The following is a 19,727-nucleotide window of genomic DNA, read 5'->3' as shown; positions in this document are numbered from 1 at the left end:
AGTTCAACAATATCAGATTAAATCTTTTAAAAAAAGTGGAATCCATCACTTTTATTAGAGCCGAAGGACAAAAGTAAGTTATTTAGTGCGGATAACGTCTGTAGACATAAAAGCTGATCAAGGCCAATCTGTCAGTGTAACTTTACATCTGAGGGTTTTTCTGGGCTTTCTGTGAGAAGACTCCACATGCTGTTCTCCAGCCTCTTCATATTCATTTTCTTTGCAGTGTCGATCTTAATGTTGTTGACCTACGGGAGGAAGAAGCACAACTGAATATCATCCGCTAATTCACCACGAGTACAATCTGTTTTTATAAAACGAGCACGTCGCCTTGAGGCTTCCTGCACGTCGTGTTCTCTGAGAGCTACTGACTGCAAATCATGTCATTTACTTGGCTTGCTAAGTTTGAAGGATCTCGGGGCTCATTATAAGATCATGAAACAACTTTATTTCCAAGCTTTTTTGGTTTTCAAAAAAGATTGTGACTTAACCCTTTTCAGCACTCAAGCAGTTCAACCTACAGAGAAGTGTGGGCTTCAGGCACCAAATCCTCCTCGCCATAGGTGGACACGGCCTAGAGACACCACAAGCATGAACATGTAGGTCAGCACCAGAAATCATCAGAGTGAGATGTTCCATTATCACAGTGTTACTTTTCACTGATACTGATCAGCTGGTCTGAGCTCAACATTACTGCTATAATGGGCCCATTTCCTTCAGTGGCCTTTAAAGTGATTTAAAAGACGAATCAACGATTTTTCCGATTATTACTAATTTTAGTAAGTTTACACATTTTTGTTCTCAGAGACTTGTGCGACTTGTGCATTTAAGTGTACTCAAACTTTCATTTTACATCCAAAGGTTTATGTGACAAAGTTTTGTTTTGATGACCTGTTTCATATTTTTAATATTTAGTTTTACATACATATATATGTAAATGTATATGTATTTATATATGTATATATGTACACACACATATATATATACGTAGGCCGTTTCTCAATATCCATACTTGTACGTACTTGTGCGTACTTGCGTACTCCCGTACTTGTGAAAACGTCATCAGCCTCAGTCCAAGTGCTGTTCCAATTCTCAAGTAAGCGAACAGCGAGGACGGTTCTCAAACCCGGAAGTGTTCTCGCTCCGCCCATGTTTACCAAGTATGCATCGGAGGTGACTTAAGCGTACTTGGGATGGCCATGTATCCCAGAATACATTTCGGCGGAGCATAGCAGCAGATAATAGAAATATAAATCTGAAATAAATATTTGTCTGTGTCCCTGAACAAAAGTTTTAAGATCATTTGAGGAATTTTTAAGATCATTTGAGAAATTAGTCATTTAGAATTCAAACATGTGGTTTGTGTATGAAGATATGACGTATTTATAGTTTGGCAGCGACGTTTGTCGGAGGTGATCAGCTCCACCTCTGTGGGCGCTCGGCGCTCACTGTGCCCGGCACAGAGCAGTGTTACCTCGGCCTGTCCTGAGGAAATGATCCGCTGGCTCAGACGTCGCTGTCATTAGATGCTCGGTGTGATCCATAGATTTGTTGTTGACGTGTTATTTTGATTTTAATGGAAACGTTTTGACCTGAAAGTTTGAAAGTTTGTATATTATTAATTTTTTTTTAATTTCAACTTTGAATGTTAGATTTATATTAAAGTCGCACGGTCATTGTATCTGTATTTAAATATAATATTTAAATATTAGATATGTAGAATAGTATATATTTGTACACGTATATATATATACACTACACTACACTACTCAATGCTGTACTATATCTATTTTCCACATTGTATTATATATATTAATAGAAATAAATTAATAAATGAAGTTAAATATTTAAAATGTAAAAATAATAACAACATATATATGCATTTATTAAAAGTATTTCATATGTTCATTTATCAACACCGTAGGTGGCGCTAATGAGGCTGCAGCACTTGGCGCCATACTTGAGTATTGAGGAACAACCACATACTTGTGTACTCCCGTACTTGGCAAGTATATACTCCCAGCGTACTTCTCAAGTATATACTTCCCAAGTAAGCAAGTACATACTTGCTAACTTGAGTATTGAGAAACGGCCGTACACTATACTAATAGTACGTATACTAATTGACGTACATTTGTACGTGAACCACATTCCAGTGCTTTTGTTGTTGTTTTTTCGGCCAATCAGACGAAACACATGGCTAATTAATATGCAGCAGCTGCAGCTGCGCTCCTCCTCGCCGTGACTGCCGCTTCAGAAGTTGCATGTTCGACGCTTTTCACCGTTGAATGAAACTGGACAAGGAGAAACAAACTGCAGAAGAACTAAATTGTCGCTGTTACAGCGCAAATATGTATTTGTCTGTACTTCTTAACGAAGGTCACGCCGACGCCACTCTCACTTCTGCTAGCGGACTTTATGCTAACACGTTAGCGGACTTTATTCTTACGCATTAGCGTTTAAACGAGCGCCACTAGTCAACTTCTCCAGAGTTTATACACAAAAGGATGAAGTATTTAGCGGCACCCGAGAATAACTGGACAACCTTGAGGCAAACAGACGCAGAAGTTACTCCTGAGATGACGACATGAGGCCAGAGATGAAAACACAGCACCCCGAACCGCTTATGAACCTTCTATCTTCTTATGGGGTGAGTGTCCATTAACTTTAATGTTTGTATTCATTCGAAGTCTCATACAGGGATTAAAATAATGTTGTTTTCATGCTGGACGCTGTCTTTTAATAATTCACGGTGCGTTTCAGAACGTTATGTGGCTACATTATTTCTGTATTGTTGTTTTAATGCAAATGTGACGCACACATTGAAACGTGTGTTTGTTATTATAAACTGTAACGGGAAACCACAAACAAAACAATGTGTGAGTGACACAGCTTTGTTATGACTGTGATGCTAATGACATCATCTGAATCACCCACACCAACACAGAGCCATTTAAATGTATTTTGGATTATGGAAATTGGATTATGCAACGATGAAACTGTATTTTTTGCAAACAATGGAAATATGACTACACTCAAGGCCCCCAATATACTTTTAATCTCATAATTTTGAACAAATGCCTTCAATGAATCACGACTGACCAGTTTTGGTTTGAACACATTCTCACCAGGATATTCATTATGTGCTAATTAATTAATTAATTAAATAAATATTTACTCTCCTGGTGAACAAACAATTACATTCACCCAGTGTGAATATGTGAAGCAAATGTTAGTGTAACACTTCAATAGGTATTAACGAGAAGAGACTCGTTCCTGAGTAGAGCTTAATGACGGCCTTCCTCTCATCGTAAATAAGGGTCTTAGCTTTTAAGAATACAAGGAAGGGAAAAGTGTGGAACATACACACAGAGAATCACTAGAAGCTTTTGCCCATTTGTCTCCTTAATCACAAGGTCTGCATTAAAAGGCTAAATTATTGTGTCCTTCTGAAGAAAAATGAAATTCCCTCTTCACATGCACCGCCCCTCACAGTCACCGGGAGCTAATTCATAGTCTGGGAAAAGATGCACAGAATAGAATCAAATAGAAATGAACTGTGTTTAATAACATATGTAAATACAAACAATAAATATGATAAGACAAAGGATGCAGCATACACATAGCGGTACATTTGTTGATACAAAACAGTGTCAGAATAATCAAAACAAACAAAAATGACAACAGCTTCTGCACTGCAGCTTCTGCTCTGCAAGTGCAAGTTCCTCACACAGTTAAACTGAATTCTGAATGAGAGAGGTGGCAGACATGAGCATGGAAATGAGGATGATTGTATAAAACCATTACTCTGTTACTGTGGCCACATGTGGTAGATTTTAACTGGTAGGAACACCACGATAAGATGCCCTCTTATACTATAAGATCTGTGTGATGAAGGCTTTCATCAGACCTAGATATGTCAGCATGTGCATGTACTTTAAAGACTTGAACTTAATAGAGTGCATCACAGTTTGTTTCTGTAAACGATGAACTTTCTTGCATATTTCGTGCAATTTGCCAAAAATATGGCCGTTTGGGGAGAAAAATAATAATATAAGTGGAGGCAATTAATAATAATAATAATAATAATAATAATAATAATAATAATATCATATTCATACACATTAATATGTGTATGAATATGATGGTACTTATTACTTAGATTAGAATAGATTATTGATTGTTGAGTGGTGGAATTGCACAATACTACTACTACTGATGTTTTAATCCATATTAGCAAAGCCATAACAGCAAAAGTTGATTGGCATTTAGACAATACAGTATGTACATGTTTGTCTGTGCTCTGCTCTTAGTCAAGGACATATAACACATGCACAAGGAGAAGATGAAAGAAGACGAGGAAGGAAATGGAGGCATGGGCAGAGTGACAGGACGTTCAACCTATTTATAACGACATGGAAAGCAAAAGGAGATTGAGAGGCTGGGGGAGGGGGTGTGAGGAGGTGAGGCAGGAGATGACAAAAAGCAAAAAGAGAGACAAGAAGGAGTAAAAGAAATGGTAAAAATTGAAAGAAGAGGTCAAGCAGCTGGAGGACAGAGTGAGGGTACAAAATCCCTGCTTATTACACATTGTTAGTGTTCAAAAAGACAAATTAGAGGCGGAACAATAACAACAACGATCGCCAGAAGTTACGCACTGCACTCATTTAAGGCTCTTAACTTTATGAATGGATCAATTTATCAATTAAATTGTCATGTTTCATCAATTTATTTCAAAAGTAAATGACTGTATATCTGGAAAAAACACAGGGCGAGAAGGAGTCAAAAAGAAGAGTGCAAGAGCACATCCTCATGACAATACACAACACTTACATTCTCAGTGGAGAGTTTTATGCTCCGAGATCTGTGCATTCGACAACTTGGGCACGGCAGCAGCAGGAGTCCCTGTGGCGCTGCATACAAACATGAGATTATCCTCGGGCTTTCAGGAGGAATATTACCTGGCAGCAAGGAGTCGTGATTTAACAGGTCATCAGAAAAGATGTTATATGTTGCAAAGAAAGCAGAACATATGCACATCAGTGAACCCGATTCATGATTCATTGAGCCATTCATTAATAATGTGTGAATAGTTAGAATTAAGGTGGGAATTATGGTTCAGTTAAAGTTAGGGTTAGCAATTCAGAGGTTATCACCCAGGTTAGCGATAAAGCTTTGGAGAGGTCGTCGTGGAATGAAAGTGTATTAACTAATAGCTGTGCAAATCTGTGTGTGTCATTATTATTATTATTATTATTAGTGAGTGCATAATCATATGATTTGTAAAAATAAATTAAATTACAGTCATCAGCCCCTACATTTAAACCAGTTGTCTTTAATGCTGTGGCTAATCTGTGATTATCTGCGTCCTGTTTTGAAAGATGATGATGATGAAGCAGAAGATGAAGATAAGTGCCCCTATCACTGATTGTGTGGTGTCAAACGATGTTTTTTGAAGGCTTCAGTTATTCTCCACATCTTTACGGCTCGAGTATAAACAAATGTGCTGCAGCAGTAAAAGCAGTGTTTGGTGTTTATTGTAATGAGAAGTATGATTGCCTCTCTGATTGTTGGATCTGTTCTTCCACCCGAGCAAGTGCTGGAACATATTTGAGTGTTTTTCTTGCGCGCACACGGCTGCGTCACTCGAGCAGTGCTTGTTGTAATCCTGCAGGATCAGACACAGCAGTAGTTGCCTGAGGTTGGAGAAGAACACTCAGCTGTGACTCAGTAAAATGGATTAATGAAAGTGGAATTAGTGTCTTGGAGCTTCCTGCCTCTCTATAAATTCATACACAAGTGGAGAGATCTGATGCTCATCTTTGAGGGAACTGATGCGTTGCTGTTTCTCTATCTGTTGTATATGAAAGTACACACATTTAATCTTTTGCAAAGTGGGAAAGAATGCTATAACAATTACAGCCTGGAATGATGGTACATTATTTTCCTGCCAAGCAGTGATAAAATCTGATGAAATAGAGGTTGGTAGCTGAGCGTGGGTCCATTAGTCCTACTTTGTGGAAAGGAATTGTGTGAAATTAGAGTGGAGCGGATGAGCTGACGACAGTCATTAACAGCTGCCCACTAGATGGCAGTAAAAACAAGGCTCCAATACTGAGAAGTCCTGCAACCTTGTCATGCGACAGGTACTTTTGTATTTGTTGCAGTTTTCCCTGTGCTGAGCAAAATTTAGCAGCATTTATAGCACTCACCTCGCCCTTCCAAAGCATGCTGGTGAATCTCATATTTATGAGATACTAAGTCATACTTATGAGATACTAAATCATATTTATGTGATACTAAATCATATTTATGTGATACTAAATCATATTTATGATCTGTGTTCTCATAATTATGACTTACTAATATATTTCTTTTATATTTTCTCTAGTGCTGTCAGTTAACGGCGTTATTAATGGTGTTATCACAAACCCATTTTTAGCGACGTCATTATTTTTTTATTGCACCTTAAACACTGTTGCAGTGTGTGCTAACTAAAATAAAGACATTTAAGATGATAGCTCATTCAACTTTTAATGAACTTTGCAGCTAGTAGCAGCATTTTGGTAAAATGCTCCCAAACTTTCAAGCTCCGTTGCCGGCTAGCCATGATACTGTTAGGACGTAACCTTTCCGCTGTCATCATATTTGCACAAAGCAAGCCGATCCACTTTTCTATGTTGATAAGAGCATTAAAATGAGGAAAAAATAATGGGACAAAAAGAAATGAAGGGATGTTTAGAATAGTTATAAATGTGCGATTAATTGCGTGTTAACTATGACATTAATGCGATTAATTGCGTGTTAACTATGACATTAATGCAATTAATCGCGATTGAATATTTTAATCGTTTGACAGCACTCATTTTCTTCATAATACAGCACAATTCAAAGATATAAAATCACAATCAAGCACATGGATTAAGAGCAAGGGTCAATAGAGAAGTAAAACATACAATTGAATAAATCATAGAGTAAAGTAGTCAAATAAAACGCACATAAGATGAAGAGGTAAACCAACAAAGCCTGTCAGAATAAAAAAAACAAAACAATTGTTTCTGTTTAATTGTTTCTTCAAAGAATGGCAGCAATCAATGGTCAGTGAGAATAAAGAGTGAGTGTTAGATAATTTGGGGGCAACAGTCTGAAGCTCTCTGTACCTCTAGCTTCACAACAGGCCCTTGTAATATAGACTGGGTGATGTGAAGGGCAGATTTAATGTGTAGAGGACAAGGAGTTGAAAAGTTAAAAACAAGATGAATAATGAACTGTTTGCTTGTGTAAAGGAGGATAAAATCAGCATAATATTGGCTCTTTTATTTGAGTGTGTGTGTGGGGTGTGAAACGTGCTGCCCCCAAAGAGAGGCACTTAAGTATGATGTATGATTATGGCATTAAAACTGAAATGACAATATACGTATGTATTATAAATGTGCATGAATTTTATTTAAATATATTAAAACTGTTGCGTGTGCATAAACACACACACACAGACACACACACACACACACGTGCATGTATGTTAATGTAAGCATGCAGCCATGCCTAACAAATGAAAATCATTTATCTCTCCGGCAGAAGCTCCCGTTTGTTGAAACTCTCCAGGACCTTTTGATTAATTTCTTTCCCGTCTGGTCACTGATTGGAGATGATGAGTTTTAACAAATGACTATATTCTTCTGTCTCTGTGCTCTCTGCTCCTCACTCATCCTAATTCTCTCCGTCTGTACTTGTTAACGCCGAAGTTACTTTCTAAAAAAATGCTGCCTTGAACACATTTTGTTGAGGTTACTTTGACTCTATGCTCTGGTTAGTTCTGGATTAATGATGCTTTTAATGTCCAGGCACAGGGAGGAACTTTGGCAGAGGATGACGAAGATGGGCTTCCGTCCAAGCCAGTACAGGAAATACGATTGTATAAATATAAATACGGTACTGATCCAACACTTTTACTGGAATTACAAAGCTGAGTTGTGCTGTGAATGTGTAGACAGGGCTGTTAAAATCTGACTCCACTGAAGCAATATGGAACAAGGTCAAAGATCGGAGAACGGGTCGTTAGATTTGACATGCGGGGGAGGACGGATGGACCAGGGTCGGGACGAGAGTGAATCACAATAAGTAATTCGTTATGATTATTCTGCCAAAGCTGCAACAGCAATGGCCCATTTTGTGATGTAAGACGCTTACAGGGAATTGTTGCTTGCTCTGTGGTGGAGTGAGATTCTAATTCCTCCTCACCTCCACTGTGGTCTGTGTCTCACATTTCATCACCTTTTCACCTCCTCCAGCTCAGACCTGTGACTGTCACAGAACCAGAGGAAAGTTGTTGACCCGGTGAAATGAAATCATATGTGACAGAAACACTTTTTTTTTTCATCTTTACCTTTGGACCGCTTGGAAGAATATTCCTCTCTGTCTCTCTCTTGCACATGGAGCCACATGTGACCCACACTCAAGTGTAAGCTAACAATCACCACAGCCTGTGCAATATACTCACCAGCCACTTTATTAGGTACACTCACTTAAAGGGGAACTAAAACCCCTCCACCCAATGCCTGTGTATTATTGTTATTATTATTTTTTTAATACGTTAAAACTTTGACATGATAAGAATACAATACCTGAGGTTCTGCTGCAGACGTCATGGTGTTTGGTGCCTGGACTTATTAGCTTTCAGAGCCACACTTGAGTTATTCATTTATTTTTTTTGTTCTCCATTTAGTGATTGGAGTTGTAATAATTGATCTCTCCTAGATTTTGAACTCGTGTATACTTGCAATCCTTCAGCAAGTGCTCATGTCGTGATTATTGGCTTCTAAGTGATTGTTGTATTGGATGCTGATTATTTTGTTTTTGTTTTTAATAGACTTTAATAGAGGTTGTGCACACACCAATGACAGTTTCAACTGTAGATTAAATGATGATCAGTGTAGTCCGATCATCCGTTTGGATTGTTTGCTGATCCATCGTGGGTCTCATCTGTTACTGCACAGAAAGTAGATACAGATGAAATTATACAGTATTTTATTTTGATACACGGTGTAGCTGCTGTATTTTGTAGTTTATTTTGATACATTTATTAGTCGGGTATTTGGTGTTTTATTTTAAACTACATTTGGATGGTATTGCCTGGCTAGAAGCTCATTAGATACCCAGGTCGTGAAAGTTTAAGATGGAGACCCCTGCTGTAATTACGCTGTAAAAGGGAAAAGGGTAGAAGGGATTCAGTGAATACTGACTATCAGGGAGAGCAGGTGGCTATAATCCTGGATTATGGATTTCACTTCTCACTTTATTGATTAGCCGTAAAAAGTGACCGGATCTTATTTACACTTCATCCTCGGATTCTCTTTTATAGACTTCCCCACAGCTGATCACGCGGTCGATTTGTATGCCGCACATAAACGTGAGGATCGATGACACATTTGTGTGCCTCGTGGAACTCATTAACAAAAAATCTGAGCGGTGCTGCCTGGAATTTATCGATGACGTGATCGACATATCTGACAGAGAACATGTGTCCGTCGTCACAGGTGCCTATTGGGAATGTGCAAAAACAGGCTTTTTCTTTTGTTGCTGTTACACAAAGGGATGGTATTGGAAAAGATATGAGAGGTATTGGCCTCAAGCCTAAAATTAAATAAAGGTAAATTACCTCTCTTATAGAGGACTTTGCCAAATCCAGTGCGTAACAGAGAGTTTTAGTTCCCAGGCAACAGAGACATCCAATTGTCTTGAGTGTGTGCGGGACAGACCAGTGATGGAGCATCCACAATTTCACATCAGAGGAGGAAGGTGTGAAAGATAAAGAAAAGCCCTATAGGCACTGACTGGGATGTAATGATGCAGAGAAAGAGAGAGACAGAATGGTGTGCAGCTTCTCACCACAGGAAGCGGTTCACAACCTGCCGTCCCCAAGGAATAACATCAGCCCCGTGGTGGAGTCCTTTTAATTAAAGTACAACGAGACGCGTCAAAACAACAACATCATCATCAACAACAAAAAAAAGGTTACATCCTTTGATTAAGTCAAGCACACATTAGATTACCCAGGTGTGACCGCATCAGCGAGTCTGGCCGCTGCTGGGAGCAGGCACTGGCATGTTGGAGCAGCGGAGGCGAAGCATTGGCGGGTAGGTACAGAAAAGATAGACAGGTTCTTTCATGGATGGGTGGAAGAACATTGGCAGAATCTGAAAGGTCCATGGTACAGGAAACAACAAAGGCCCAGTGACAGGAAGACTATGAGCAGCCACAGCATCAACTCGCACTCTCGTGTATATTTCTACAACGCTGTCAATCAAAAATGATGCGTCCAGTCGTCGTTCGTCAATCCTTCGTCCCACTGCCACATTTAAATGACATATTCTGTGCCATCTCATAGAGATCAATTGAAGCTTGCTTCCTTAGAGAAATCTCCTCTAGTCCACACGAATATAACCCCAACCCTACGACCCTTGAAAGAAGGTGATATCATAATCCCACCTCTTTGCCGCCACTTCGTTGTCTTCCTCGTCTTATACTTGGAGATTGTCTGTTTTCTTCATGATGATTTTTCTCTTCTTTCCTTGGTTACATTCATTCGTCAGTGTTGAACGGCTCAACGTCTTCTCCAGGTTTTTGGCGGCATACGGGCCTGATATATGCACTACAGTGTTTACAGTTTACAGAGGAATAACAACAGAAAAAAACCAGAATAATATATAAAAAAAAGTTCCTTTATGACTAATTGAAGCCAATGGAAAGCACATTTATAAAATTGTTTTCAAGAGTAGTTTAAAAGGAAAGGAGGATGTGATGTCTGCTGATGTTCTGACCAGCATTTTCCATCTATTTTATATACTTTATATACTTTAACCAGAATAATCCTCCATCATCTTACCTTTTTCTCCGCCCCACAGTTTCAGACTCAAAGGTTGAAAACCTGTAAGTGTAAAATATTCTTCTGCTTGCTTTGAATGTTGCCGATGCTTGCACATCAACACTGAGGTGAATGACTCTCTCGTCTCCCTTCGTTAAGAAAAAAAAAAGTTTGCGTGTCACAGTGTGAGGATGCCCTGTGTTTAAATTGAATTGTGTGATGTTGATAATTACACCGGACTACATAGCAGCCCGTGGCCAAGTGAAAAGGGAACTTGACTTGTAACCGGAGGGTCGCCGGTTCAAATACCCCTGAGCAAGGTGCCCAACCCCACACTACCCAGTGTGGCAGCCCACTGCTCCTAATTCAAGGATGGGTCAAATGCAGAGGAATACTTTCCCTAAGGAGATCAATAAAATAAAATTCTAGATGCAGGATTAATTGAAGCGGTTGGAGTTTTTTTGCGCAGTGGGAAAATATTATATTACGCGTCAATTTGTGTCAATCACTCATTCCCGACTGACGGGGAGGCTCAGTGCTAATAAACCACACTCCCTGCTATATTCACCTGCCCAGCTGACACCTCCACCGTGCCAGTGTGCTCACTTATCATCTGAAAATACATCTCCCAGTGCTGTTCAGTGCTGAGTCCAGAGTGTGACGAGCAGAGCTGTCATTTCCCCACAATCAAATGCATGTAGTCAGGATAATGGTACGTAGGAGGCAGCGATTTTCTGTCTTAAAAATCAATTGAGGAAAATCATCACGTCCCCGTCAGGCTGGCCTTTCGCCCCGCTTGGCCAATCAGCTGTCTATAAAAAGGCTCTCAGAAGACTGAGGGAGCACCGTGGAAAAAAAGAAATCATGCGTGGCACTGTATATACCTTTGAGATGGATTATCCTCTTTATGTTTCACTATGAGGAGGCGAACTCTTTATGTCACGTTTAACAATGAACAGGCAGAAATGAAAGGGCTTTATCAACTCTCCGGGTGACCGCCGACGAGGGCCCAGTCCCAATTCTCACTTTTAGCCCTACTCCTTGGCCACTCGTTGCCGTGGTTTCCATTGAAGTGGACGTTTGTGAGCAGTTTAAGACCCCCTCCACACAGAAATAAAAAGGAAAAAATATTGTCAATTCGAAAAAGAAACACGGTATCATTTCAGGAACCGACAAGTGAAAACCCAGTCCAGCTTTTTGTGAAATGAAATGATAATATTTATAGGATGATATTTCACTTCATTTCAAATTGTTGAATTTTATATGCTGGAATATGCAGAACTATAAGTTAACAGAAGAAAGAGTTGCTTTATTTTATCAAAAAATGGTGGAATGTGCAGAAAATAGGTTTAAATGTTCATCAATTTTCTTCAAGTCAGAGACTGTTGCATTGAATAAAATCTTTGCTTGATGCAATGTGCATAAAGTTAAAAGATTGAAACTAATAAAACAAGTTTGGTTTTATTTGATTCAATTTTATATGATGGAATATGCAGAAAGAATAAAATTAGGCTGAAGGCTGTTTTGCTCTACAGCGTATTCAGGTTGTTCATCATGTTTTCATGATACCTAAGTAACGTAATTAGTAAAGTAACTAATTACTTTTCAAAATAAGTAATCAGTAAAGTAATGCCCTCATATTTTGCATTAAAATACTTCAATGTTGTGTTATAACAACTGATCCCTCAGCAAGTGCTATGGTGTGTAACTTAGAACATATTGGCAACCCGTGCAGGGTGTACCCCACCTTTCGCCCTATGTCAGCTGGGGTTGGCACCAGCGCCCCCTGTGACCCTCGTGTGGAGGGTAAAACGGTAGAAAGAAGTCCTGAATCACAGTTCTTCCCGCCCCCTTGAAACCTAACTGTTGGTTTCACCCCTAATCAGCCGAAACATCCTAAAAGTCAGATATATTTAAACGCATGTGACAAATGCACACTTGGAGGACGCAGCCTTTGACGACTGAGACACAGCTACTCTCGCTCCATCTCACACACACACACACACACACACACACATAAACAAACACTCTGCACAGCCTGTTCCTAGCACATTTAAAACAGCCTACATGCTCCACACACCGAGTCAATTAAGATTTCAGCACTGCATAATAATTATCTTGAATGCTTGAAAGGGCAGGCATCTCAACATGAACTAAACACACAGCTTCTCTTTAGAACGGCCATTTCTGCAAGGAGTTTGTTTACCGCTTATTTTGATCAAATCAGAAGGTCGTAGGTCAGACCAATCCACACCAATGTGTTTTTTTTTTTTGATAATTATTTAATTTCATTTAGCATAACAGTTTTCATTGACCTTTTAATGTGATAAATGAATGCATGAAATACAAAATGGGCGGTTGGGGCATGACCCACGAATGCCCATGAAGTAGAGACTAGAGAAAAACTGCCTCGGGGTGTGAAAGTATATTTAGTGTTTTGAAAATACAACACTACTGTATTTTATTTTTGATACACAGTGTGGCTACTGTGTTTTGTCGCTTATTTTGATACATTTAGTAGTTGGACATGTGTTTTTTTTATTTTCATTTTTATGTATTTTTACCCATGGGTGCAAACGCTGTTACTGTAGAAAAGAAGAAATCACTCTAATGTGCATCCGTCACCACTTTTATCTGTGAGAGACTGAGACACAGTCTCATCTCTTGCTACTCAAGTCTGTACTCGGAGCACTGACTGACTGTCTGTCTGACTGTCTGTCTGTGGAGCTACTGTGGCAAAACTCCCATGTGCCTAGAATAACGTTATGCATGTATGTATATAAATGGAAAAGCTTTTAACTAAATGCTCTGTGTGTAAACATATTATATTTAAACTTAAACCAGGCAATCTGATGAAAAAAAAACCAACATTTCTCATCAACTACTTAAAAACACCTGGGCAAAAAGTACTCGAAATATTTAACGTCAGATTGAATTAGTGAAAATTGGAAATATGTCGCAGTTCAAAGTTCGCTTGGCCTCGTTTTTATGAACGAAAAGAAAAGAAAAATTTTATTTTTTTGTGACTTTTTCTGCACAGTTATTGCAACTTTATATCCTGTGATATAAAAAATGAATCATAACTTTAACTCAACAACACATAAGAAGACGAAAGGGTTAAAATTGGGATGGGAGATTATTTTTTGGAGCATTTTTTAACTGTATTGCTTAAAATCCTCTTCACACCCCAATTGTAACCAATTAATGAATGCATTTGTCACAGAAATAAACAAATCAATCACCTGTGGAGTGGACAGGCCTGTAAAAACACCATCCAATCATAAATGCAATTCCTTAAATCATCTGTATAATAACCTATTTATGTGCAATAACACAAATTACAACCGTCTCCAGGTTATTCATTCAATACTGTATATAGTGTCATCTCTCCTGCATACGTTGTGCATATTGACATTTTATTTTTATTTTTAAAATGCATATGTTTACTCTTGTTTGGCTTAGTTTGTTTTTTAATTTATTATTCTCATATTTTTCTGTCCTTTTTTTTCATGCTCTTTGAATGGGTGCAGCGATAACTCAGCTACTGCCATGAAAAAGACCAGAGTGAACATCGGTGCTGCTGCGTTTGAACGGTGGCGGCAAAATGATGCCACGGTGGCTCTGCTTCTACTGGACCGGTAGGTTCACTTTATGTCTTTGTGACCTTTTGAGAGTATTTGTTGTTTTTCTGCATCACGTTTGTCATTTGAACAAGTGTCCAAAAAAGCTAGCGTCCCCGGAAAGAACCGAAAGTCAGCGATGCTGCGCAGTGCTCGTGAATCTGTGTTGGTTGGATCTCCAGGATCTCCATCCCCACCTTTAATAAGCCCCACTTATTACTGAAATTGTTGATTTGTTTATTATTGCTTCCTCTCTCCCACCATCCTCCCCGCCCTTTAACTGCCTCTTGTTGCCTGTCCTGTCCTTCATTTATCAAAGTGTTTTGCAGACACACACCATGCCCCTGTTATTAATTGGAGGATATTCAGCCCCTCCCTTCTGACATTTAAGCAGCCTTTGTTAAAGAAAAAAATCATTATCCATGAATTTCCCTCATCTGCCCTTGATCCTTCGTCAGTCAAACCTCAGCACTTGACACACACACACACACATACAGTCCCCTCACGTACTCTCTCACCATAAAATGAAGTAGCCCACTTGTATCTGTAATGATGGAGTATCACAGAAACGTGTTCCGACTCTTGTTCATCAATCTTTATGTGTCTCTACAGATATATTTCTATGGATTCAAGGTGTTATCGGGCTGGTCTTGACCTTTTCATTGGGGAAAAAAAAAAAAGGCAACTGCAAAAGCCTGCAATAAAACCTGAAGAGCTGCTATGTTAGTAAAAAAACGATTCCTTGGACAAAAATGAATTCCTTAATTGAAAACACTGTAGAAGTCTTAACACTGCAGAAAAACTAGGTGGTATTGATTTCACCTTGTGTGCGTGTGAGGGAGGCAAAGGTCTGGAAAAAAAGTTATCCTCCACACGAGGGTCGTGGGTTGCTGGAGCCAATTTTTTGCTGTTTATGTGCTCATTTCCCAATGACAGTAGCTCCTAACCTGTCCTGAAGATGAAGAGCAAACAGGACAAATAACACACCACATAGAGAAACCCAGCTGTGACACTCGCTCCCATAATCCTTTGAACCGCGCTAAATTACTTGCAGGGATTGACGGTGTGGCGCGTCCTCCTACACGACTAAACTAACTAAATCCCGCCGCAGTCAAACGGGGCCAAGTGGTGTTAAGCTTTGTGCATTTCAGTGAGGTCTGGATTTGAAAAAGCTGTTTTTCCGTTAGCCTCCTAGACCTCGAGTCAATGGCATCGACATGTCCTGTGCTCTTTGTGCTGCTGGGGTGACGGCAGATGTAATTAACAGGCGTCTCATTTCATGACCTACGTGACCTGCTCTGGAGCACGGCGAGGATTTGCACAGCTTGACAAGTGCTCCATTTTTGTAGACACCTGTCAGGAAAGTGACATGGTTTTAATATTGTATACAGCACTGTGCTAAAAGGGATAGGGCACTGTTCCACTGTAATGCTTTTGCTTTAATAATCATATGTGATTATTCCCCGATCTCTTCCTTAGAATACAACCAGGAAATACAAGAAATATGTGTGTCTTATTACAATAACAGAACATTGTCAGAAAATAACAGCTTCTTCAGACTTACACTTCACAGTCACAGAACATCTGACTCATTCTGTTGTTGGTAACACCTGCATTTGCACCTGCTGTTGTGGAAAAGGTCTTTTTTTTTTTACATTTTACATACATATGTTGTATATGTTAATTGGAAGCTTTTCATAACCCTCTCACCGTGTGTCGGAGTGTGAAAGTTGGCTGTTAGAGAACTTGTTTCTCCGTGGTCAAACTATCTGATCGCCCTCCTTACAAGGGCTTTATGAATGAAGCTGAAGGATATCTACATCCGTTTTTTTCAAAATAAAAGAGCACTGTTTCTCTTTGTCAGTGTGAATGGGACATGAATGGGGAAAAATTAAGAGTATCCGATCTTGAGCAACTGCATAAAGAGAGTTCTGTATAAGTTCTGATTTCCAGTATGCTAGCTGTCATAGATGTCCTGAACACAACTTAGTCTTGTCCAGAACTTATGGAAAACTTACTTTTTATTACATCTCAAAATGTGCATTATGTTCGGTTTAAAAAGTGTGTGCCAATGAATTTCTCTAAAACTGTAGTGTAAAATATCTATTTTAGTAGATATCAATGTGCTGAATGCAACTTTATCCATCTTGTTCAGAACTTAAAGAGAACTCTCTTTATTCAGTTGCTCAAAGTCCAGTTATTAAGTGTGAGCATTGTCATTATTTTTCCATTCAAAGATGTGTTTTTAACTCAGACCTTGTAAGGAAGGCATTCAAATCAGTAAAAAATCTCTAAGCTCCTGGTGGTGGGCGAGATAAAGTCAAGGGTTGAGTCAAAGTCGATAGGATTTATCCTCTGGGTAACATGAATGTCTGTGGCGCCATTATAGAATAATTCCTATGATAGATGGCAATGATGCTGATGAGACATGAGAATATGATGCCTTACAGATCAGCATCTGCTGTTTCCCCCTCATTGTGCTGTCTCATACACTATCTATCAGTGGAAGTGTCTTCTTTAAATGTTGTCTCTGACACGTTCAAATATAAAATGAATGAAAAAATCAGTCTGTCCCTCTGGGAAGTATTTGAAGAAAAGTCAATAGAGACAGAAAATCGACACAGGCAGGGAAAGATTTTCATTTGAGTGTCCAGAAAACAGCCATCACATTTCTTCCTACATAATTGATCTCCACCCTCCGATCCCTCTGGAGATGTGCACGCCTCATCTCTACTTTCACCTTCAAATAAGATATCAAGTAAACCTTCATTTAAAATGTTCTCTCATCACTTTACGTGAATAACATGTTATTGACATGTTATTGTAACAGATGATGTTAAATGTAAAAACAAATGAGGTAAGGTTCATTTTGTAGCTGTAGACACGGAATACAGTGTCTACAAGTGTAAAAAATGCATTAACCTCCATTCATGTTTCATAGGCTTCACCTCCACCTGGTCAGCTGACCTGATGCTCCACAAGAGCCTGTGGAGCCTCCTCTCATTAAGCAGACGCCTGCAGAGCTGTGGCAAATATGTGTTGTATTTATATCTGTTTGAGGTCCAACAAAACATACAGACCTGTCTTTGTGGGGACATTTTGTCTGGACCTTTTTAAAGTGCTTTTTTTCCAGGGTTAAGACCTGGTTTTTTTTTAGGGTAAGATTTAGGGTTTGGCACTTAGTTGTGATGGTTAGGGTAAAGGATTATGGAATGTAAGGTGTCCTCACTCGGATATAAAAAAAAGTTTGTGTTTGTGTGTGTGCATGTGAACTCAAATTTGTTGTCCTTTTTAGGACCTTTTCTGGCATAAACACTGACTTTGCCAGGACCAGTTGTCCTCGTGGAGACGAAAATCTGGTCCTAATGAGGCAGAATGTAATTTCTGAGAAACTGGTTAAGTTTAGGCCTCAGATTTAAATTCTTCCTTTTCTATAAAACGATCCTTGTAACACACTAACCAGCAGCAGTGATAATCAGAGGTGCAGTCAATGCCATGGAGCGCGATCCCCACAATACTAGAGGTAATAGTTATGCTCTGTATCGCAGCATGATGCTTTCCATTTAGCACTGAGGAGCAAGAAAGGAGGAAATCCCTGAGCAGCCGTTTTAGGAAGAGACTTTAATGAGTGTGAACTGTCCTGCGGTGAAGAGGCAAAGTTTCTTGGTGTTTGCTATTGTCACTGCAAAGACAGAGGCTCCAGGGCTTTGAGGGTCATTATTATCTACTGAAAGTTGAGCATACTGTATGTCGTACCAGAGGGTCGCACACATAAGCCCCATTCACACACTTGGATTCAGTTTGCTTAGATTTCACAAATAACTGCGTTGCGGTTGTCAGATGTCGTGAAGGGCTGATGAGTGTATTGAATTTAGGAAAAGGAAGGAGAAAACGGGGGCTAGTGGCGCAATGGATAACGCGTCTGACTACGGATCAGAAGATTCTAGGTTCGACTCCTGGCTAGCTCGTGTTCCCTTTAACATGGCAGGTGAACTTTGTCTTCTACTGTGAACATTGTCAACACTTTCCAGCTAATAGTAGTCAAATGACCAAATCATGCTCGTGAAAAAACACAACCCAAAACCGACAGTCTATCACATCACTGTGTATCTTGTCAAAAAAGATCCACCCTTTCTTAAAAGGGCTTTTTTGGAAACATCTCAGTCAATTGATCAGCCACAGGTATTTGTGAGCCTGTTGTTTTGCTGATATTCACAGTGGGAAGAAGACAAACAGTCAGCCGTGATCGTATAGTGGTTAGTACTCTGCGTTGTGGCCGCAGCAACCCCGGTTCGAATCCGGGTCACGGCAGTGAGTAATGGAGGATAAACTTTGGATGGTACAGCAAATGCCTTTTTCCACAAAAAACTTGATAAAATATAATTTTTGGAAGAATTGAGGTGCCCTAGACAGGAGAAAAAGAGGGCTAGTGGCGCAATGGATAACGCGTCTGACTACGGATCAGAAGATTCTAGGTTCGACTCCTGGCTAGCTCGTGTTCCCTTTAACTTGGCAGGTGAACTTTGTCTTCAACTTTCCACTGTGAACATTGTCAACACTTTCCAGCTAATAGTAGTCAAATGACAAAAATCATGCTCGTGAAAAAACACAATCCAAAACCAATACTATATTATATCACTGTGTATCTTGTCAAAAAAGATCCACCCTTTCTTAAAAGGTCTTTTTGGAAACATCTCAATCAATTGCTTTTAATCAGCCACAGGTATTTGTGAGCCTGTTTTACTGATATTCACAGTTTGTGCCATTCACTCCTGATGGCACAAATGTTATGCCATACCCTTACTGTAGTAAACTGAGTGGCTTTGGTGGAGGTTTGTGTTTTCTGAGCGCTTTCTCTAGTTTCTGCGTGTTTACATTTTAGTCTAAATTGAATTATTTTGATGATGCAGGGAGTGGGAATGTGGTTTTAGGATAACTGGAAACATGCTGGGCTGAGATAAAAGTCCCAGCGTGAAATGGATTAGACCCATGGTCTCACACACACACATACACCCACACTCGCATGCACGCACACACCCACACACTGCCCTACCCTGTTGATGATAGAATTCAAATATGAAAAGGTCTTCAGAGAATCTGTGAGGGTAGCTTGTTGAAGAGCCATTCATTTATGACAAACATGAAATGAATACCTTCTAAAAATACAAGTGAGAAATGTAAGATATTCTCATGAGATCAGTTCCCTTCTGTTATGTGTAAAAGTGACTGAAGTAGAATGATCA

The 19,727-nt window shown here is 39.4% G+C and overlaps 3 non-coding genes across 3 annotated transcripts; all 3 read left to right on the top strand.

Moving 5' to 3' along the window:
- The first annotated feature begins 18,379 nt into the window (after nucleotides 1-18,379).
- trnar-acg lies at nucleotides 18,380-18,452 on the top strand. The gene has a single exon. It is a non-coding gene; the product is annotated as a tRNA-Arg (tRNA).
- A 271-nt stretch (nucleotides 18,453-18,723) lies between these two features.
- On the top strand, nucleotides 18,724-18,795 carry trnah-gug. The gene has a single exon. It is a non-coding gene; the product is annotated as a tRNA-His (tRNA).
- Nucleotides 18,796-18,907: 112 nt separating this feature from the next.
- trnar-acg lies at nucleotides 18,908-18,980 on the top strand. Its single transcript has one exon. It is a non-coding gene; the product is annotated as a tRNA-Arg (tRNA).
- The last annotated feature ends 747 nt before the right edge of the window (nucleotides 18,981-19,727 follow it).

Source organism: Solea senegalensis, unplaced genomic scaffold (genome assembly GCF_019176455.1).
Source record: "Solea senegalensis isolate Sse05_10M unplaced genomic scaffold, IFAPA_SoseM_1 scf7180000014328, whole genome shotgun sequence".
Taxonomy (NCBI): domain Eukaryota; kingdom Metazoa; phylum Chordata; class Actinopteri; order Pleuronectiformes; family Soleidae; genus Solea; species Solea senegalensis.
The sequence above is the reverse complement of the archived record's forward strand: the minus strand, read 5'-3'. Positions and strand labels throughout refer to the sequence as shown.